Source organism: Pseudopodoces humilis, chromosome 5 (assembly GCF_049639895.1).
Source record: "Pseudopodoces humilis isolate 2021_Gansu_Grassland_sample_001 chromosome 5, ASM4963989v1, whole genome shotgun sequence".
Taxonomy (NCBI): Eukaryota; Metazoa; Chordata; class Aves; order Passeriformes; family Paridae; genus Pseudopodoces; species Pseudopodoces humilis.
This window is the reverse complement of record NC_142204.1, coordinates 4,237,208-4,261,397: the sequence shown is the minus strand read 5'-3', so window position 1 is coordinate 4,261,397 and position 24,190 is coordinate 4,237,208. Positions and strand designations below refer to the sequence as shown.

The following is a 24,190-nucleotide window of genomic DNA, read 5'->3' as shown; positions in this document are numbered from 1 at the left end:
TATCTCACAGTCTTCTTTCCATATTTATTGTATATTCATTTTTTCAAATGAATACACAAAGTTTTCCTCCTCTTGTGAAAAGAAAAAAGCTGTGCCCCAGGCACTTCTGGTTTTTTAAAATGCTTTCCTGCTTATCATTCAAGTTGAAAGCAAAGCCAGGCAGGCTACTTAATAAATGCTGTATTTTAAAGGATGCTGTATAAAAGAGCAGCACAACCTTCCTCCTGATCTGTACAACACCTGAGCATAAGAAAAAGATCTGGAATAAACTCTACTATCAAATCCTCCACTTCCAGTATTGCAGATAATGGTTAACACAATGGTTGGTAGAGAAGCAGGACATTAGTCCTAAGCTTCACTAATGTCTACAAGTAACTTAAAAATTGGATTTTCCAATCTATTCAAAAATGCTTATATTTATTACGAGGATCTGCAACATTAGACAGAGAGTTTTGACGTCTAAGACCTTCGCTCTGCACTCTCATGCTTTAAAAATCCTCTTTACACTAAGGTAATTCTTTTAACATTAATCCCTGCCCTTTTCCTTTGAATTCACACAAATTGAGAGGAAGTATTTTCACTTCAGCAATCCCTTCCAGCCATAAACCCAGAAGTCAAGGTGCACATCAGAGCTGTGGCACAGCTGAACCTGATTTTATAACCACACTGAAACATCCCATTCCATATTCCAGAGACACACCATACAAAGCAGTTTATTTACAGTCATGTAACACTAACTGCATTCACTTGATTTTTAATCACATAATACCTTGGTAGTTAATTTTCTTGCACCAAAACATACAAAAAGGATCCTTACTACAGTGTATGTCCACATTGCAAAATTCAGATGAATTCTGCAGTCTACCATTAGGTGATGAAAAGCCATCTTCTTGATAAGAATTTCACTGTTTCTTTTGCCAGCTAGTGAGCATTTTAAAGAACTAAGTGAAACAAGTACTAAATCATATTTCACATTTTTACCTAAGCTTTTATTCTTTCATCATCTAAGTTTTCACCATTTGCTTTGTTACTGCTCTCTGAACTTCCACGCAGATTCTGACTGGTAAATCAAAATGTATTTTTAAAGTGCAAGGTGTCATGGACAAAAGAGTTGCCTCCTGAATGAGAAATGTTTTCATCCAGGCAGGCTTGCTCTAGCTTCATTCTGAAAACAAAATTAATAAATAAATGCAGTTGAAGATAGATTACTTGTACAAATCCAAAGCTACCTAATCACTAGTTTGCAGCTTCTACATACAGAAAATGAGGAAGAGGAAAAAGAAGCCGCTAATAACACCCATTAAAATTGAAGTAAACACTGTTCTGTTGTTTCAAGTTCATTCCCCTTCGTTTCCCAAAATCCCATCAAGCTGAGCACAAATTACAAGAATTTCCTTTGAGGTAGACAACAGTTTACAAGTTCAAAAGGTCTGCTCTAAAGTTAAATTTCTGTGGGTATATTCTCCCCCAAAAGACAAATCTTCATGGAAAAAACAACCCCTCTGCACTTCTTGGACAAGTGCCCAACTTTACAGAAGCGTAAGGAAATTTTAGGACAGTTTTGTTTCTTCTGTTGATGAATCTGTATTTTATTGTTTTAATGACCTACAAATTGTAGCCACAATAATGAAATGCAAGGGGGTTATGAGCAGCATATAAAGCCAAAATACTTTGATTCCACAATTAATGCAGAACACTTGCAAAGCAGCCTCTTGCTGACCTTGAGAGGGTTCCTTTACAATGACATAAATTTGAGTTTCAAGATCTTGATAAGGAAGTTTTACAGGAAGTGAGCGTAAATTTGCCAATTTGCCATCTAATAAACATGTCTTAAAAGAAAAAAATAATTTAATTAATACACAAGTAGGGAAATATAGCCTGTACACAGGACTTTTAAGAAAATAATTCTTCTGAACATGACAAAGCTGGGACTAAAATCAAAACAGCCTTGGAAACCGAGACATTTTTCTAGTTCTGTACTGATATCTAAACCAAAGTCTTGTTGCTTCATAAAACACTAAAATCATGCCAGACCACTGTGTTATAAAGACAATGAGAGTGGTGCAGGAATACAAATGATTTCAGTAAACCCTCTGCAGACAGTCAGAAGCTAAGTTAGAAAATATTTAATGACTCAAGTGATGCTGGTGCTTTTGTTTTTGTTTTTTTTCTTTTAATATATTTAAGAAGAAATCAGGTGGCAAATACTTTAAACATCTTTCTTGCCAACAGATTCTTTACAACAGCTCACACACAAACAGCCCTGATCACCTGCACAGACAGCAGAGCAGCTCATTTTAATAGGATGGGTGTTCAGAAGTATACTTAATTTTCAGTCTCAGTATCAAACTCATTGCTCTTTCAGAATTAAATATGATACACTTTTAGGGTTTAAACTAGGCTTTATATGGATTTAATTAAGAGCCTTGACTTATATCACTGATGTTTTTAACTAAAGGTGATTAATTCCTCGCTAACTTAACTTCATTTAACTAAGCGTGATACTAAATTCTTCAGTAAATTATATACAGCTGAGTTTCACAAGAAACTGGCATCCTAAAAAGAATTCCACAAGGATGTCACTTACATGTGAGCTCTTTCAGCTCTCTTCTCGACCTTGCCATGACCAAGCAGCTCTCCTGAGTTTGCTTACCAGGAGTAATGCACCTCAAGATATCTGTCTCAAACACTACATCACAGATATGTAAGAATTCTTCCCTTTCTGTATAAAGCTACATACTCCAAAAATGTGTAGCAATTTGGAATCTGTTTGCCATTATGTTATTACATCTTATCTGTCAGCTGACCTTTTCAAGTGGAAAGAACATTTTTCAAACCAAATGAAGAAAAAGGATATATCTGTGTCTAGACAACCACAAGGGGAAAATAACACATGCAAAGTTCGAAAGCTGAGTAATTTTTTTCTTATTTCTATAGTATAATTTATATTCCTGTTTCTATCCATAGTTTTGACTGTGCTACATTTTTTCAGTGTTTCTGCTGTGTAACGCATATTGTCTTTTTTTTGTTATTTTCTAATTATTTTTGCACCTCACTTGAAAATTTTGTTGTGGTTTTTGTCTTTATTTCCCTGTTAACCCATGTCCTAATGTCTTCAATACTCAGAAAAATTAAATAGATGTTGACTCTTTCTCATGGGGCAAACAGAACCAAAGTACCCACAAAGTACGTGTATATTTAGTACATTACCATATAACTGCCTAGGATTTTATTCCTTAAATTACTGCAATCTCCTGATAAGTCTGATTCTTTATGCTCTTTCACTCTTCAAATACCCACAATTAGATTGAATTGTCAACTGAGCATTCCCATTCCTGTTGTCATTTCATTTCTAAATATAGGTTTGTGCTCGCGACACAACAGTTTGTGCTCTCGCTCTTGAATAAGTAAAATGGAAAAATAAGGTTTATATCTGCTGTTCACAGCTTATAAAAGCAGGCTGTGTGTTGGTCTTTAATATATGACCATAATGATTCAACTGGAAAATTGTATCAGACAATGTGCCAGAACATATAAAACTGCCACTGCTGCCCACACTGTTAGTGTTGTTTCCTAAGTTTAAAAAAAAAAATAATATATATATATATTTATATTATAAGGTGTCTGAAACTACGGCCAGGTCTGAACCAAGCACCTTTCTTTAAATACAAGCTACAGATGTGCCTATCCCAAAGACAAGCTATAACTACACAGCCAACCCCCTGCCTCTCTTCAGAGTAGAGACAATTCCCCTTCATGCACCTTTCTCACAATACATTTGATTGGCTTTTAAAAATAGTCATTTGATTTAAAAACACATTCAATACAGGCAAGAGAACAACAGTCCCTGACAAAGGAACTGTACTTGCCAAGGTAAAATTGTTACTGTGTCTAAATTCCAATCTGTTTGTGACACTCCTTTTTTATTTTATGTTTATTCTCAGAATTGCCATTAAAAGAAATTTAATAAATGGTTCCATATATGAATAAGTTTATTCTGCTGCAAGACTAACAACCTCGGGAATCCAATCTGAACAGTTCTTCTTAATGCCCAATGCAATTAATTTTTCTACAGAATGTTGCAACTGCAAGAATTGTACAAGGGAAAGAAAATGTTTTAGGGCAACACCACCATTGACCTGGTCAGCTGAGAACACACCCTTCCATTCTATTTAGCATCAACCAAGGCAGCAGAAAATATTTTTCAGTTTTTGAAGCAACACAGAAGTGAAACACATCAAATCCAAGTTTCTGTGTAAGAAACACTGAAGCTCAGCAGCTCTTTTGTGCTGCAAGACCTATAGACATTTTCAAATCCTTATTCAATGACTGTCACAAAGCACAAATCCCTTTTATTAACTGATAAAGCCAGAGTTAAAACTGCTGCGATCCCATCTGGAAAATATCTCAGTTCTTCTCTCAAAGTAACTTTCCAGTCATTCTGAATTGCAGCTACATATGTGCTCATTAAGATGCTTCTTTCTATGAATGGCAGGAACTGTAGTAAAAATACCCCTTTGTACAGTTATCAGTTTATAAAAACAAATTTAATGAATTTAAAATTAACTACTTAGAAGAACATGCTATTCTGACAACTTGCTGACTGTGTAGTCAGTGCAGAATTACAACCATGAGCACTGGCTGAACCAATCTGAACAAGCACAAGATCTCTGCCTCATCTCTCAAGTCTCTCAATATGCAAAAATTAAGTTGATGAAATAACAGTGATAAAACAGTGGCAGCAAAACTCTTCTGCATTAGAGGAAGTTTAATACATTGCAAGGGAAACGTGACTAGCACTCAAAATTAATTAAAACAAAACAGAGATCAGCATCACTAAATAGCAAAGTGAGAGAAGTACTTAAAGAAAAATTCTCAAAGTGATCAAATGGGAAAAGAAATACAAATTCAATGAAAAGTCACAAGTCTAAATATAAATACATTGCAGGCTCCGAGGAATCACTTGCAAATGTGTAGAGTAAAAAGGGGAGAGACAGGCCCATATCTCAAACCTAACACAGCTCATATTTCAAACTTCAAGATCAGAAAGCTTTTCAACCAAAAAAACCCCAATGAATTAAAAAAAGAAATAAAAACATTCACAACAGCTCTTGAAAATGAATGCCATAGCAGAGAGAACTATTGGGTAAAACAAGCTAACAACAACAAAGAGAACCCCATAAACCAAATAAGTAAAAAAATTAACAAAACCAATAATAATAATAATAATAATAATAATAATAATAATAATCTAACAGGCATTTCAGCTCACAGAGAATCTGGTTTTCCTGAAAGTACCCTATAAGGTCACTTGTTAAAGCTGCTGAAAGAAACTAAGGTGCCAGAAATGAAGAGATGGTAATGGTTCACAACAGTGAAAGGATGCAAATTAACAAACCTGCAAGGACTTGAGCTCACAAACTCTTCACCCTGATTTCAAAGAGGGAGTGAATAAACCTTAGCAGTATTCCCAGAACCAAGGGTGCCATTCAGACAAGAAGGGTCCAGCTGAAGGATCACAGAAGAGTTACACAAGATTAGGAACACAAGCAGTAAAATAGCAAGTGATATTCCATAGTGGTACTAATGAAAAAAACCCTCTGTATTTTACACAGGACAAGAGGGAATGGCTGCCAACTGAAAGAGTGTAGAGTTACATTAGATATTGGAAAAAAATCTTTACTATGAGAGTAGTGAGACACTGGAACAAGACAGCCAAGAGAAGCTTTGGACATCCCTTCCCTGGAGGTGTTCAAGGCCAGGTTGGATGGGGCTTTGAACAACCTGGTCCTGTGGAAGGTGTTCCTGCACATGGCAGGGGGTTGGGAGCAAGATGATCTTTAAATCCCCTTCCAACCCAAACCATTCCATGATTCTGAAAAATCCAACAGAGGGCTCAGAAATGACCATTTCTACTATGGAATAAAACCTTAGCAGTAATAGTAATATAATTCAGTAATAGATACCGTTTCATAGACTGGTCATCTCAGAGAATTCACTGAAAGTTTTGTGTGCACGTATGAAACAACACAGAGCTTTTAATTAGTTTTTAAAACAACTTGTGGAGAGTTGGTGTGGGGTCAGGGGTGAATACAGAAACCCACCAGGTGCAGTTAAACACAAAGATACGAGCTCTGACTCTTGAAGTCACTGAACCACAGACAGCTGCTGGTTCTCCAAAAAACCTCCAAAACAAATCCTCACCTCTGGCAATCTCTGTTTCTGTCAAATGCTGCAATAGCCACCAAATACACTGTTCAAAAAACCTTGAACACAGCACATGTCAAACTGCTGGAGATAATCTCTCCTACATTTGGCTGCTTTTCACAGCTACATGAAGCCCAGTAGGAATAATGATATAGCATCAATGGATTAGAAACCAGGGTTTTGTCTTTTCAAACTTTAAAACTAACTTCCAACAGTTTTTTCTATTCCCCTGGCTTCTTCACCTTTTCAACAAGGCAGGACGTGATCCACCCACTTGTGGCACAGCGCTGACTTTCACTTCAAATTACACAAGCCTGCCAAATAAGAACATCTCCCTCCAGCAGGCCAGAGCTTTACCCTCTGTTCCCTGTTTCCCTGGAAATTGATGCAGCATGGATTGTGGAAGGGAGAGTAGAGTAATTCTCAAGCCACAGACACTGAAAGATTATGAAACCAGTGAACAGGATAATTAAACTCTGAACGATCCACAGCCAATTTGCAGTTGAACTTCCCTACACAACACAGGTCTGTAATTATAAATTTCCATCAGATACTTGATACGAGTCTGTGTTAGGGGGGTTTCACAGACAGATGCCTGAAACAGGGATACTATTTATTATACTCAGACAACAAAATTCACCAGCCAGGGTGTAGCTGTTTAATTTTGTTGTCAGCTGAATCACAGGATCCAGCAGAGTGGATTAGCCCCTAATAGCACAGGCTTTCCTTCTGTCCAAGCTGCCACCAGCCCTGCATTACCCTCCCCAAGAGCTCCACGTCAGACACCAACCTCCTAAAGCTGCTGAGAGCAAATATAATCTCACTGACAGTTCAAATAAAACCAGCACAGATGAAAATCATCATATTCTGCCTTTCCCTCTCGTTAAAATAGATTTAACTGATTTAATGAGCTTTATACTCTCCTCAATAGGAAAAAGCCTACATACATCAATAAAAACTAGAGGGAGTAACACTTGAAAATGCTTTTTTAATTGACTTTTGCTTTCGGGACAGCAGCCCAGGGACGAAGTTTCATTATCACTCCAATATTTCATGTCCTTCAAAAAGTACACAATTTATTCTCAGGATACTATTCAAACATGATTCACAGGAAATAAACTAAAAACAAAACCACAAGAAAATCAACAATTCAATTGGATTTACATGACTAATAAAAGTCTCTTCAGTTTTGAATCCTCCAGTACAAATTCTTTTAAGGTAGTATACACCAAGAATATTTGGTGATTATATTTTCTTAGAATACCCATCTTTAAAATTACTAACACTGATGTACATTCATGTGCATTTACAATACCTTTAAGAACAGAATAGTAAATACTGGAGCTTTGGCTTCCTGTAAGTAAAAGGCTCATTATCATCCAAAGAACTTAAAAAAAAGAAAAATCACAAGAAATTTGAGAGGTAAACTGTATGGTATATTACATGCTGAAACCAAAGTACAAAAACCCAGTTAGCCCAAAATGAAAAGAGAAAAATTAATGAGCAAGATAGCCTTCAGTGAAAGCCAGAGGCAATTCATTCACAGCTTTACTTGTTCTTTTAAGCAGCCTCTGATGGGCTTTTCTTAAGGCTAAGGTATTACTTAGAAATATCCACACACAAACTGAAATACAAACAGTCATAAAGCAGCACTGAAAGTGAAAATTAAAAAAAAAATGTTCTGACATCCTACTTGAAAACCAGAAAAATAAAAGATCAAATGCTTTATTATACACTGATTATTACTTGAGAACATGATTACTTTAATCCTCTGCTGAAGAGATGAGAAGAACAAATCAAAATTTGCTTGTGTTTCAGAACTGCTGCTGATTCTGCACCTTTTAAGCCCATTTGTGACCCAAGATTTCAAAGCACACTGCTTGAAACTCAAAAAAATCCCTAAACAATTGCATAAATTCAAATAAAATAAGAAAATACAACAAACTGGTTTTGTCCTTAACTGAAAAGGAAGAAAATTATATAAGAAGACTGAATTACTTTCAGTAACCCAGTTTGAAAAAGGGAAGTTTGTACAGTGTGAGTTCAGGCGCATTGTGAGTGTGCAAACGGCATAAATGGACAAAACCTGTAAATGTGTTTATTCCAACTTGTCTACAAGTTTCTCTGCCCAACAGCAGCTCTGTCTACTGCAGTGGATTGTACCCAAAGAAATCTGTAACTGCAATGTGCAGACTGACAATGACTTTTGTAGACAAAAATCACCACGTTTGACCTACACAACTCAACCAAGCACAGAGCAAACCCTCCTGGACCATCTTTATTGTCAGCTACAAAATTCTCCAGCAACCATCTCCAGACAAATAAAAGTTTAACATTTTTATCAGATTAATTCCTTCATCTGAAAAAATATCTATTGTGTTAGGTGCCTTGAAACAATTTACATAAAGATACAATGCAATATCCTATGCTGCAGTTCAAATATTAAATTATATCTGAAAACCTTCTAACAATAATCTAATTTACTCTGTATATAAACATGTAGTATTGCAGAATAATTATAAAAGAGCATTAATTATGGATTAATACTGTTTCTTAGTAAATGCTTAGCTGCTAAGACTATAATGCTGAGATATTATAGTACTACCAAAATGAATCACTGTGCTCTCACTGCAGAGCGATGCCAACAGAGCTGAAATAGGTTGGCAACATCCTGCCACTAGAGAAAAACAAGAATCTGTTGTATTTCCTTGGCAAAGGGTGCCTTACAGGTGTTGACATCTGCCAAATCTTGTACTTGCAAGGGCTAATGAGACAGCAGCGTCAACTAACCCCCAACTATTAATTGAGGATTATTAATTGAGTATGACAGGACTTTTTTATTTGTCCACCTACACCAGGACAGCTCCTGAGGCACATACTTGCAGCTTCCAGCTCCCAGGAAGTCACACCACAGCCCATCAGGATGTGCTGGGATACACAGGATTGCACAGCAGTGCTTGAAGATTCATTGACATCTTTCCCCTGTTTTGAATAATTCGTTAAATGTGTAAAGCAAACAAATAAAACACAACCCCTGTTCTAAACTCCTCATTCAAACATTCCCTGCTCAAGAAAACCCAAGGTCTGAAGTTCAGTAATTTGTTTAGAACTGGAAGTTTGACAAAGAAAAAAGTGCTTTCCCAAAAAGTAGGTTTCAATTAATGTGTTAAAACCCTAATCTCTCTCTCTCTAATACAAGGTGTGTTCACACTTGTGTTATTTTTTTAAGATTAAATTAAGTAAGGTACTCACAGTGTTCTTACTGCACCAAAATATAAAAAAAATCTATGAGCAGTATTAAAGAAGTTAATTATGCTGTAAGTTTTAAAACAAGTGCTCCTACTAAATGTATTTAAGGGAAAATACTACCATAGTCTGAAAGTAACTTTTTGTTCAGGTAAGTATTACACATTGTATTACTAAATTCTGTTAAATATATGAGTTGCAGGGTGTATTTGTGCTGGGGTTTTGCTTTGTTTTCTGGGTTGGTTTTGTTTGGTTGGGTTTTTATTTATTTTTTTATAGCTTGTAATAGGTTAATATTCAAAGAAATCCTTTACTTACTGCTCCCAGATTTTAGAGTTATAATTTCCTTTAGTTTTTACAACAGGAGGTAAAAAAAAAATAAAAAATAATCAATCTCCACAAGCAATAATCTAGTACTCCACTGCCAACCCACGTAAATAGGAACCATCCAAAGAGCACATTCAGATAAAAAATGCTACCAAAAGCTTGTTAGAAATACCAATATCTGAATTGAACACATACAGATATTTTCAGTGCCATTATTGTATGATCAATCAAAATTACATCACCACTTCACATTTCAAATGTGATAAGGAATGTCCTGAATGTATTAAAGAATGTCAAAGTGACTTGTTTTTCCTTCATACAGGGGTACTTTGATTCTTTAGAGCTACATTGTGGCCTACTACATTTTTCCTTTTTATTCTCTTTAGACAAACTCTTTTAGATTTTTGTGTGCTTGAGAAAGTTGACTTACAGGCATTTGAATTTCCTTTTGAGTGTGAAGACAGAAGTTACCTTTGATGATTATCACATTTACTCCTTCTGGATATGAATTTTAAACCCTAAATTTTTATTTTAAAGACCAGACCAAGCATTTCTGCTCTTTTAAGACCTGGTAAGAGATACTCCAAATGAAGTGTCAGCATTTATGCTTGCCTGTAACATGCATTTTCTCCAAAGCTTTTGATTTTATTAACTCAAAAGTAGCATTAACCCTCAAATACTTCATGCAAGTTTTAAAGTTTGGAAGCAGCTTTAGAAAGATGACCTGACTGGTATCCTCTCACAGCAGCTTTCTGCTTTTGAATTGTGTACGGAACATTTATGCCTGTTTGTGGATGAACACAGGTTAGTGTGGCAACAGGTCCGTTCTAAAAATCATTCTCAAATTCCTCTGCACTCTTGGAAACATTAAGAAATTCTACTTAGTGCCAACTTCCTTCCCCAGAACAACCCATGTTGAAGTGATTCAGATATGAATAACCTAAACAGTTGGAAAAACAGGTTTTATTCATGATGCTAAGTACAATATAATTATTAATTGTATGAAGTACATCTGAGAATAATTACATATAAACTAGTGCTCTTTGGCACTGCAGTACTTGGCATGGTTTTTACAACCTCAAGTCACTTCACCTGGAAAATCTTATTCTTGTGCCAAGGAGTCAAATATATCCTGCATTAATATTTTAATGTGGAACATGCACAGCTTATTCACAGAAGCATGTGAAAGAAGTAACCTGATCTGCAGCATAAGCTAATACACAAATGCAACTTAAAAAAAAATAACAATACCCCACCAAATAAAAACGAAATCCCATCCAAGTATTTAGCTTGTCCCAACAAAATGAATCTCACAACATAAGACAGTCTACATTTATTAAAATGAGCCTCAAATGTTCTTCCTGGCTTGAACAGCAAGAGCAGGAAGGTTGCTACAAGAATGGGTCTTACCCTAAGCAAAAGCCTTTTAAGTAGTAAAAGAGACATGAGGTAAATTCCTTCAGAAAAAAAAAACAAACCAAAACCAAACCTCCGAACAGTCTCACGTTTGTTTGGTTTAGATTTCATCTCAAGCTTCAAAGATGCTGAGAAAGGACTGCTGTGGTTTATCCCCAAAAATCCTTTACATAAATTTTTATACAAAGAACAGAATTCGCCTTCAGAGCATGAAAAATAAAAATAGTAGGTTTCCTGGAGAAAAAGACTTCTTTCCTCTGGACTATCTACTCAGGGCTGGGACAGAAAGAAGGGAGAAGGAAAGAGAGCCAGAATGGATTAAACAGTCAAAAATTTCTGTTCCTAGCAATAATAGAATTACTCTACCTTTTAAATCTTGTATCATTACAAAAGTCATTCTTTCTTCTTCTGAATCAATGATTTGATTTAGTCACACTGATATACCTGTAACCCACCAGTGACCTGTGCCTTCAAGATACATAAGGATTTAGTCAGCTCCAGCAGATTTACAGCCCAAAAATGCAGTGAGTTAGAGATTTCATTAGAAAAGTGCTATATTATTTAACATTCACAGCACAGGTATTATGAAGTTCTTCCATAAAGGCTAATATTTTTACCAGTCTGTGAGTTACATATTCTTCAGAAGATTTTCCCATCTATACTATACTATGATTTTAAAGTGTCTGATATGATTGGCAAAAAATATCCAAATGTTTTTGTTAACAGGAGGAACATGATAAACAGATTATAACTGCATTTTCAGTATGTTCCTTGAATTGGTTTGGACACAAAAGTCAACACTTCCATAATGCAATGAGCTATTTCCATTCCCTCCCCCACATACAATCATTTCAAGGACATAAAAAGCAACATTTAAAAATATTTTGACACTTGCCTCCCCTTTAGATATATATACACTAACTGGTTGAAAGCACAGTTACCCAATGAAGCCAAGCATGCTTTTTTTTTCCACAGGAAGGATGAAAACACCAAATATTGCAATTCTATTTACCCCTGACATACCTACTTTTCCCACACCATCCTCATTTGTGTCCCCACTGCATTTTATTCCACATCCTACTCCAACACTGCTTTTCTGTCCTCTCAGTTCACTTCTAAATTTATGCCGAAGTAAAATGTTAAACTGGACATCAAGTGTGTTCTCATAGCAAATTTGCAAAAAGAAGGGAATACTGAGAGCTTGAAATAAAGACTGAAAATACCACCTGATTTAAACAGCCTGAATAATCTCTGCTATTAAAGCCAGGCAACATTAATGACAGATTTCTTTCTAGAATAATCCTAGTCTTTATGTTCAAATTCACCTTAAGTAATCTTTAACATATGCTATTTATATACCCTGTATTTATAGTTTGTGCATCCAGAACTCAGACTTGTGCAACAGAGAAGCATCACCTCTTACTCAGAGGCTGAGCTACTCAATCTCCCCTGAGAAATCCCACACAACCAGGATCTGAAAAAGAAAAACCTCTCCTGAGCCAAGCTGCGCAGCATAAACCACGTTCCAAAAGGTACTGCATCCTTGCTCCAAGTCTGGGAAAAAGCTGACAAGAATCTCCCTCCCTCCTCCCTCTTGGCTTTAACGTGTTTGCCCACATATTAAGTGAATCCAGCTCCCCCAGCAAGCACTGGGATGGGCAGGAGAACAGGCAGTAAATGCTGCCATCTACCAGAAAGTCAGGAGTTTTCTGTTTCAGCTGGAAGTAAGAAAGCCGGGAGCTGGGGGGAAAGCAGAGGAGCTGCTGGGTAAACACAGCAGCCAATTCTTATCCAGTTGTAATCTTTAAAACATAAAAGCCACTAAATAAAATCCACAAGAAAAAAGGACCCTCCAAAAGGTGCAACCTGGTCCAAGTATGGAAAGCAAAAATGTAAAGCTGCATTTTAGCAGGCCAAGAAAAATTGCCTCTGGCATATGGCACAAAAATCGAACAGAGGATTGCTCCAAACAGACAAAATTCTCTTAGAATCTTAAGAAGAGGTTTGATCTAAAAAGGCAGAAGAAACATTTAAGACAGGCAAAACCACAGAAAAACATGTTTTTCTCACTGGAGAAACAAAGTTCCCCTTAGAAGCACTGAAGCATTTCTTTACAGGCAAGAGAGTTATAAAGCGTCCCAAAGCATGTCACTTAAGAAGTTTTATTTTAGAGAACTCATAAGTGAACTGCAATAAAACCACCTGGTTAAATTAGTATTTTTTTTAAAAAATATTATTTTAAAGTAATATTAATTATTCTAAGGAAATAATGAGAAGAATTAGTAATATGACATAATGGCTGCTCTTCGCATGTAAGAGGATGGTTTTATCCAAAGAATGTGGATACCAAAGGGTGATCCTGTCTGCTTATTCACTTCTCTGCTTTTTTCCAAGTTCAGCCTCTGTACTGGGTGGTTATCAGGTATTAAGAAGAATATAATTATCAGGTATTCAGAGAAGAACATAATTAATAGAAATTTCAATGTATAGAGTATACTGTGAAAAAAATTAGTATCACCTCTGCAGGGGAAAGCTTCTCACATTTATTGTAATGGAATCATATTAATCAGAGCCACATGGTTATCTGTAAAAATGTGATTTTTATTTTTTTTAAGTCCTTCACTCAGATCTCTTAAAGAAGTCTCATAGTAATGAAACAAAACCTGAGCCCCGTGTACGTACAGGTAGGAATATGCAGAATACGGGACCCATTATACTCAAGATATTCATAAACTCCCTGAAAAAGCAAGTGAAGTGCACAGGAATAACTTGCACTTGATATAAAATTATTCAGGACAGGGAAATTTGATTGAAGAGGGCTGCTGAGAAAACCCACAATAGCCTGTGCCTGAGATACAAGATAGCAATTGAAAGGGGTGCATTAATTGAAAAGGGATTCTTACAGGAACAGAAGTGCAGCCAGGCATCATCAGGCTTGGATTAGGTGCTGCCTCTCAGAAAAGGGCTGGAAAAGAAAAGCCCAGAGGCAGTCAAAAAGCAAACATGGACAGCAGCCAACCCTGTCACCACGGAACTCCAGGGGCCATGGAGATCCAGCACTGTGCCCTACTCCAGCCCCAGGGACAGCAATGAACACGGACTGTCTCTGAGAGCCTGCGGTCACCTGCGCTCAAGCGCAGAGAATGGGGAGGAGGCACACAGGAGCAATGGCACAGACAAAGCAGAAAGACAAACTGGGGAGCCACACTGAGAAGTGATACTGAAAATTCCTTCTGCACTCATCATCATTCATCTGGATGGATGGATGGATGGATGGATGGATGGATGGATGGATGGATGGATGGATGGATGGATGGATGGATGGATGGATGGATGGATGAAGAGCAGCTTCACTGAAAAGCAAGTTTTGCTCATCGAAAGAAACAAATGGAACACATTCTTTATCTCCCATCATAAAGTATCCTAGAGAGCAGAAAAAAACCCATATGCATATGCAGACTAAGAGCACTAAAATACCACAACATGCTTTGGTGCAGCATTTAGCTACACACCCACACACTCAGTAGATACCCTATTTTTATAATATTTTTTCCTAAAGATCTTGACATTCATCACACACAGGTCTTTTAGGTCTGTCTGCCTAGTACAACCATTCTGAGGTTATACTCTAGATGACCATTGATTAAAACAAAAACAAAAGCAACCCCCATTTCCTTGACAATTAAAATTGAGCTATAAAATTCAACCACTTCGACAAAACATCCCAAAGGCAGCCTTAATGCTTTTTTGCATAGGAACATGGGTATCAGTGTAATAATAAAATAGAACATTTAAGATTACAATAAAATCCTACCCTGAATATGCACTTAGGGAATGCATTAGAATTGTTCTGAAACAGGTATATAACCCTTTATGAGAACAAACTGACGCTTGTGGGGCTTTTCTCCCCTCCTCTTATTAAAAAATAATATGTTTAATCAATATTAATGCCAGAGCATAGAACCTGCACTCCCAGTTAACTAGTTTATTAACAAATAAAAAAAATCTATTATTCCCAACAACAATATTTTCACACTCCACCAGAAATTCAATTACTAATGGCACTTCAGGCATCAACCCAAACTTCAAGCCTAACCCTTTTATCCCTACATTACATCACAGCAAGGTTAACATCATAACTCAGGTGAAGTGACTTCGCCTTCCATCAAGAATTTTGCCAGCAATCACAGAAAACAACTCTTGAGTGCTAAAGCACTGAGAGACTCTTTACTCATTTCCCAGGCAGTCCATTCAGCCATTGCTACACACATATTTTTAAGAAACACAGCATTAACTCCCAAAAGACAAAATTAATTTCCCTACAGGAGCATTTACTTGTAAAATCTTGGTAACTAGATGAACAAAGGAAAATAACAAAAATTTGGCTCCCCAAAGAAAGCACTTGGTTTAGCATGCAAAGCAAGGCAGATTCCTAAAGGTGACAGACAGTGGGTTATAGTACATAATACTGGTTCCAGAATTTATATAATAACCACTTTAATAACCATTGAATAGATACCACAGAACACAGCTACCACACAACACAGCTGCTCTGATACCTGGTACCATTACAAACACATACAACTGCCTCAGTTTTACCTCAGAAAATCCCTTTCTTAGCCCAGAAACCAAGTGGTATTTTGATTTGTGCGCTACACATGATAAAGGAAAACTCAGTCAAGGATTAATACCTTATCATCCATATAAGCATAGAATGAAAATTCAATGAGATTTACATTCAGAGAGGGGGAAAAATAGACCAAAAATGCAGACAATATGCAACAGAATGTACCTGATTAATTACTACTGGAAAGCTAATAAATCCATCCTAAAAGTAATATGCATCTGTAAAGTCTTTCAGAATGCAGAGTGCAGCATCAAAAAAACAAAGAAGCAAGCAAAAAATCTCAAGACTGAACAAACACTGATACAAAAATAAATGTGAAAGTTTAACACATGTCAACTTATTAGTGACATAATAATTTCAGAATAAAAACAAAAATGCTCATGGCAGAGCACAGTCTTCGCCAATAAATTTAGGCTATAGCTAGATATTTGAGTGCTTTGATCACATGCTTAATAAACAAAACAATCATTTGAATGTGTGTTAACACCATGACTACAAACACAGACTGCAATTGTAATCTGTCCCACCAAGGCTTTTGAAACTATCAGGAATATCCTGCCTTTTACGTTGTTTATTTCCCAGCTCCAGTTTCAGAGCGTTAGTACTTGTCCCAGCTACCAGACACAGAAAACCAATTGCTCTCACTTTGCTGTAGCTATTATTAGTGTATTTCTGGAGTTCCTTCCAGCTCCCTCTTCTGTAGGCTACATAATCTCTCCTTACAGGTTGTTTCCCTGACTCTCTGATCGCTTTGCACAGTTTTTGTTATCTCAAAGTCTGCACCTGCTGGATGTGATTTCACCAGATTATTGCTTAAATGTGATACACCCATGGATTTACAACCTTTTCACTATTCTTTGCAGTACATTTGATGTGACTGTTGAAGAAAGTGGAAATGTGCATATTCTGAAATTCACTACTGATTTTAACAGGGGTCTCATTCACCCTAACCAGGTTTCCAGCCTAATAAATGGAACTGGGGACACCTGGCTTTCACAATCCAAAATTCCTAGTATGGATGAAATCACCAGCACTGCTCATCCTCAACAGGTACACCTCATGTCTTCAATATTTAGGCATTTAGGGGTATTTTTAGTTGATCTCTATGGCTGAGGATGCACCTCTGCAGCACTCTCACAATAAAACAGATCAATTATAGAGCAACCTCTAAGATTCAGTTACCTGTTCTATCCAGGATGACCAAATCCTGGCGAGAGAGAATACAAGAATGAGACTGTCCTCCAGCAAGGACATAATAATTAGCAAGCTCTTATAATAAAAGTACTGCATTGCTGACAGGGAAATCAAGATGCTTTTGTAAACCAGTTAATTACATACTGGCTTGAAAGTGATCTTGCAACAAGGAAATCTTACTGGACAGAGTATTACAGAGAAATCTCATGTTGATCTTAGAATAATACCAACACTTTCTTTTAAACAAAGCAAACATGTCACTACAGTACTTACAACTTGGGAAAAAACTTCCCTTTTGTACAGAAATGCTTACTCTATCCTTCAAGCCCCAAAAATCTGCCTCAGAGTTTCCTTCCAAAGCAACAATTGTTGCACGAACTTCTAAAACAGCCTCCTCATCTGCGCCACTTTTGTCACGGCTCAAATTTTTCCATTAATGAGGCAGAAAGAGTGTTTTTTGAGGTTCCTTCCTTGCTGTCTTCTGAGCATGAAGAAACCATGAAACTGTAGGAGAACTGCAAACAAGCCACCATGATGAACCGGGAATGGGCCATACCCAAATGGGCTTCCAACTTCTATATAGAAGTATTGCTTCATAACTGTGGCATCAAAAACATTAACTGGATTGACTATCTAATTACATCTATTTCTTTACTCATCCTGTGTATATTTTTAATAAGAACTTACAGTAATTGCACATTTTAATACTAAATAATTTCCCCCATATAACCACTGTCAATCCCAGACTAAGTAACCGTAATGAGCACTAGACAAAAAAAACTTTTCCAATATTAATTTGTAGGCATAGTATTTTTGGAAAGGAGCAACAGGGGTACTGATCCAACTTGTCCATTTTAGCAATGCACCAGTATTGAAAAAAAAAAAATAAATTTTGGAACAAAAAGGAAGAGAACAGTTTGTCCATGGAGAGAGTAATAATATGGGATCAATTTACATGTAATGAATAAATTATTAATAAGACAATGTTGCAATTTAAATAAGGAGTTATTTCCTCTTTACTGAAATATTTTACAGCTTACCTATGTATACTTGCATATTTATGTGAGTGCTTCATAATTCCAGAATACATGGAAAAATTAGACACAGAAATCTTCAGTACCAACCCCTGGAGCACTCAGAGAGTCTCTGCTGCCAAAAGCACTTCAGACAGGACTGGTTTTAATGGGACTTGAGTATCAATTGACTGGATATGAGCTTCTACAGTAACCAAGGCTGACCAGAGAAGTCCATTTCCAGGATGCTCCTAAGAAGGACAGAGGAGCAGCTTCAGCAAGGAAACAGACTCAAAAGTCTTCCAAAAGACCAAACATTATGGCCCCACTGGAGTTGAAGCAATCCATTGCACCTGAAAGCTTTACTGCCCTTCTCCTGCCTGACATGCCAGGCAGGGAGAGCAAGGGAAGAAAAAAATGAATACAAACAAAGAAGAATGGGTTATGTGCCAGACTACACCAGTGGCAAACCTGGCCTTGCCACTAATTCCAAGTTGAGACACCAAATCTCATAACAAGAATGCATACACTCTCAGAGGAGGACATCAAGTATGACATAATGATCCGAATTTATAAAGAAATAAGCTGGAGATAACTTGGAAGAACTCCAACAAGCCATAGAGGCAGTTCAAAGCACTACCAAAGACTATTCACTCAATGCCAGTCCCTCCTCTCAAATGGAACAAGGATCAAACTCATAAACTACCAATTAGTTCAGACTGCATTAGGCTGTCAAAACACTCTGGAGCTCCCCCAGCCAAACTACCCAATTATTTCATGCTTCAAAGACCTTTCCCAGACTTAGAGACTTCCTTGTCCAGGGTTCCCCTACCAATACTACATCAGATATTAAATGCTTGTTATATATATCCTGTAAGAGTGACCTTAACAAAATAACATGCATTCCTATTTCCCTTCTGGATTTCTCCACTCTCTCTTCTTATATGCTGAATTCTCACTTTTCATTTCATGTCTCTACAACTGTTTTAACTCTCCTAGCTAGGGCATCCCTTTTTGTGTCAGACAAACACTTGTATTAACTTGCCTCTTCTCACTTCACCCCCTTTTAGAGCAGGTTCAGTCCTCTTGATACCACCCTAATATTAAAAATTAAGAATCCAAACAACCTCTACAGGTTCCCTGCAAAGAAAATAAAGATTAAAACTAAACATTTCATTTTAAAGGTACCATTTCTCCTTGGAGTACATCCAAAATTGCCTCTCATTTCACACAAATTAAGATTACTCCTCACACACTTCTTAAGAGATCATTATTACTTCTGACTTGAGAAATGAAACTCCTTTCATAAACACCATCCCCCACCCCTTCCCTGACTTTAAGAAGGCTCTGGCATCTTTTCTCAGTGGGACCTCAAAAACACACAAACACCAAACAAAAATAAACCAAAGTCAAGATACAAGGTCTTACTTCATATGGAACGAATCCAAGGTGACAGCCTAAAGGCACTGGTAGCAGCTTCCTCAAGGCATCATTTTTATTTCAAAAGCCAGCTGGAACACACTTAGGAAACGTGGAAACAGGCTTTTGTCTACACAAAGTTACACCAGAGTGCCACAGGGATCCACAGAGCGGATAAAAACAGAAGCCTGAAACCGATGGTGATTCTGATGCTGATGTGAAGATGTCCTGAACTGAATTCTGCATGTTTTTAAAGCAGCAACACAACCACACGCTGCACTTAACCCTGCAGATTGTTTTGGTAAAGAACACCCAATCATGAAGGTATCACAGACTCAGCTGTTAGGACAACGAGATCCACGGGCTCCAGACAGCAGCTACAGTGAAGTCACAGGATTTAATGTCCTAGCTGACATTTCTTTAGGTAAAAATCTACTGCTTTAAGGTGGTGTCAATCTGGTAGCAACTCTCACAGTTTTAGGTTGTGTTTGTCATCACTGATACCTGCTGGCAAGGAGGAACAAGAGATAAATTGAGAAATTCTCATTGTAAGCAGCTCCTTGAGTAACAGCACTTTTTGGAAGCATCTGGTGTTCAACTAGAGAAGCTACATGAATGAGATTATTTAATTTACAGTTCTACTGCACAAAACACAAAGCAGTCTTGCTAAAAGCCATGGAAGCATTTGGAATTGAACAGGACAGAATACACAATTTCAGATTGGTAATGAAGAAGCTGCTAAATGTTCTTATAACTATGAGCTTCACTGTAACAGCAGCAGCACGGAAGAGCATTGTATTCCCTTTCCTAAAATCTGACACAATAGAGGTAACACACTTGAAACTATAAAAGCATAGGAATTACCAGTGAGGAACTGCTGAGGGAATTTTGAGGTGAAAGCAGAGCAGAGGCATTGGGAAGAAAGCTTCAAAAACATGTCAAGTTCTATCTTTCTCTCTGGTTTAACCACTTTTGGTGTGTAAGGAAAGTCTTTAAAAAGTCAGCCCAGAAATCACTAGGACACAGTGTAAGTGCCAACACAGGCAACCCTTTTGAAATAACTTCTGAGGTGCCTGAAGCTACAAGATTAAATCCCTTAGGAATTCTAACTCAAAACACTATCCCATTTACAATAACAACTCGAGTATTTGTTGATGTGGAGGTTCCAGCAGGATTTGCTGGCAGGCAAATTACCTCAAACTTATCAGACTGCTCAGCTACGTCCACCGCACTGCTGGGTTACGTCACCTTAATTGAGTAAAAAGCAACTTAAGTTGTGCTGACTGCTGACAGACAGAAAGACTAATCTGAAGGCACATTTCAAAAACTGACCTGCTGTCTGAAGTGATGTGATTTATTCCTGACTCTGGAAACGAGGACAGAGTTCCTGAGCTGGTGGAGCATTAGACTGAGAAGCAGAACGCAAACATTCTGGTTCTCATCACAAGCCGCTGCAGGGATGTGGCAGGGTCGGAAAGGCATTCTTTAGAAGGCAGTTTGCACTACTGCTTTTCTGACTGCTTCCCAAATCATTTCTCAGCTCTGAACCCAACATGGAGATGTAAAATATGCAAAATTTTATTGGCTGTTTTTCAGAGGAAATTGTTCGAAACCTTGCTGGAATGCACAGAGCTTTCTAGCAAGAGTAAATAACCACTCACTGCCCTACTGTCCTGGTGAGCAGGGATAAAGCTGCATCTGAATTTCAGCTTTACCCATTAGGTAGCTTTGAACAGCTGCAGAATGCTGCTTTTATTGAAGAGGTCATCTTTTAGTGCTAAGAAAATCATTGTCCTGCTATGCCTCAGCCTGAAATAATGGCATTCAAAACATGCTATATTTAGTTTGTTCTGTTTATATTTAGTTTGTTATGTTTTCAGTGACTAATTAGAAAAGAAAGATGCTTGTTGTTTACAAGCCAAAAAAACCCCAACCAAAAACCAAAATAATCTAAAATACACCCAAGGCAACCTTTTTTTTACTCCTAGAAAAACAAGTTATTTTACTTCTCTACTGATGGTTCCCTAAGAATCAGAGTGAACCCTAACTAAAGACTTTTAAGCTACAAGCTGCAGTGTTTTTTTTTTGTAGAAACCTTGAGTTTCCAAGCTATACATCAGCAGTCAAAATACAGAGGCCCAAATTAACTCTGAACATGGTCATGTTGAGTTAACTGACATGTTTGGTTCACACAGCATTGATCATTTGAATAAACATGATGCAAGCTCTTTAAAGAAGCCAGTGCTGCAATCTGAAGTTTATATTATGCAACTTGTATTAATTGGCCTGTTCACTGTACAGGAAGATTCCACCAGCTGCAGTCTTTGTGTGACTACAGCAAAGGAGCAGATTTTAACTCTATTTTTTAAAAATCAAATGTTATGCCTTTAAAATAGAAAGTATTTTACGGAAGAAAGATGAAAACCAACAACTTCCTGCAGTTATTTCCTGAGACACTTTTACTGATTTTTACATGCAATGAAGCTAAAGAGTCAGAGAGAAATGCTCAGTATTAGAACTCCTTAAATGAAATTCAATGCAAATTCATTTTCAGCCAGTTTCTACACTGGGATTACTACTACTACTTATGTATCAAAGTCATGCACCACTTTGGAGGCTTTTGCAAGCCTTTGTTGTTTGCAAGAACACGATAAAATGATTAGTAACTGATAGAATTCTTTATTATTCATATCTTGTTAAGAAGTCAAAGGTCTTGTGCAAGAAGAACATATGGAAGGTGCTCATTTGAAAAAAAGAGAGGCAGGAAAAATAAAGAGTAAATGCAGCAGTTGGAGCCGTAGTGCAGCTCGGGTCCACATGGGGGACCCAAGCCTAACACTTCAATAGCTCTGGCACCGAAAATTCCCGAGGTGAGACATCACAGCTCTGGGAGAAGTTTAAAGTCTTTCCAAAGTGGCGCATCCAGACAAATCTTCTTTCTGATTACCGCAGAAGGAAGAGCTGCAGGTAGGCGAACATCGCGGATGGAAGGGAGGAGAAGGACAAGCGCTCATCCACTGACTGACACAAAGGGACAGGACACACTGGGGACTGAGGTTCCTGAATTTGACAAACTCAACTTCATATTTGTTTTGTGAAGAATTGACTCATGACCCCCCCTAACTGGGAGCAAGAGTGCGCTAACCCACCTAATGTCTAAAACTAATGTCTTTAGTTTTGTGAAGTTGTGCCATAAAAGCCTCCATTGCCAAAAAAACACAGGTCCCAAACATTCTAGAACACTGAGAAATTTTCTTGACACTTCTTCATTGGTTGTCACATCAAATAATCCGAAATAATTTCCCGTTACTTCTCCCCAGAGCCATTTCCTTCTTAAAGAGTGACTACTTAAAAGCAAAAGCGATACCCCAAAAGCATTTTAATATTGAAGAAAATTACTTCAAGTTGAAGCACCATGGCAACTATGAGTTGCTATGCATTTTAAGTTTATCACTTCTTTGAATTTCCATTTATAACAAACCAGAGTTGTTTAACACCCAAACACACTGACAGTCCAACCCTCCAAACAATGACATTTTCATGTGTGATTCTCCATCATTTGTTTCTCAACAAACAAAAAAGGAAAAGTTAGCAAAAAGCATTTTACTGGCAAGAATAAAAACTGAAATACTGAGAGATGGGGTGACCCTCATAAATTGCTTATTGCTTAAACAACTACTAACATTCTTGCCAGTCTTTTCATATGGAGATGTGGGGGGTCATAGGGAAATGAATGTGCTCACATGAGGTAAGGAAATGTGAGAAATGCTTAGAATATGAGTAGGAAACCATAGGAGGATAACTGAGGATATAAAGTAGAGATGAACACCTGGCAGGAATATTCAAGCTTTAAAAAAAAAAAATATCAAAGTATTCTACATGTGGTTGCAGAATGCCTTTTCATTTCCATTTACGACTACCTTCCAAGTCTAAAATGTTAAAATCTGCACATGCAATACATCTGAAGATGAAGATCAGAAGTACAAACTAAGGTGCTTCTTATTTTTCTTTACAGGGAACCATTTTTTCAGTAAAACTGTAAATTTCCACAAGTTATAGAATCCATAGCGATAAAGTTTCTGCATGCTTTAGGCAAGAAGAGATCTCAATGCATTAGTACCTTTCTTAAGAAACTCTTCATATTTAAGCAGTTTCAGACCTGTTTTAATTCCTGTGCAGAAAAAAAGAAAATAATAATATTCCCAGACAACAATGCAGCTTAAATCACTTCTCGTGATCTCAGGATTACACACCTTGACTATACCTTTAGCAAAACAGATTTTTTTTTTTTTTTAACAGAATTGTTATTTCTAAGCTGTATTGAACTTCTGATGAGGTCAAAATACTGCTCCCCTCAGAAGAGTTACTGAATCCAAATGTTTACAAGGACAACTTAAACACAAAGTAATTGCTGAGCACACAGTACAAGCAACTTTTTCGTGGAAATGCATTAGTTGGGCTATAATGTACAAGTTTCCCTTCTAGATTTATTTCAATCCAGTTCCTGTACTGAGGAAGTTGAAATCAGAACCATTTTCCCATTTACAAAATTGAAAGGTTCAAATAAATATTTTCTACTGTGAAACGCGTTCCATGTGCTTCCTGCAAAACACAACTGTGTATTCCTCTTGACTCTGTGAGTTTCCCAGTAATATCTAACTGGTCAGGGAGTTTGTGTCCAGGGTCCAAATCATTTCAGTTCAGTGATTCTTCTTCAGCAGAACGCAGACTCTGCAAATTC

The 24,190-nt window shown here is 37.2% G+C and overlaps 1 protein-coding gene across 16 annotated transcripts in view; it reads right to left on the bottom strand.

Moving 5' to 3' along the window:
* PLEKHA5 (pleckstrin homology domain containing A5) overlaps positions 1-24,190 on the bottom strand; it is a 157,268-nt gene that overhangs the window by 98,805 nt on the left and 34,273 nt on the right. The gene's annotated exons all lie outside the window — the stretch shown is intronic.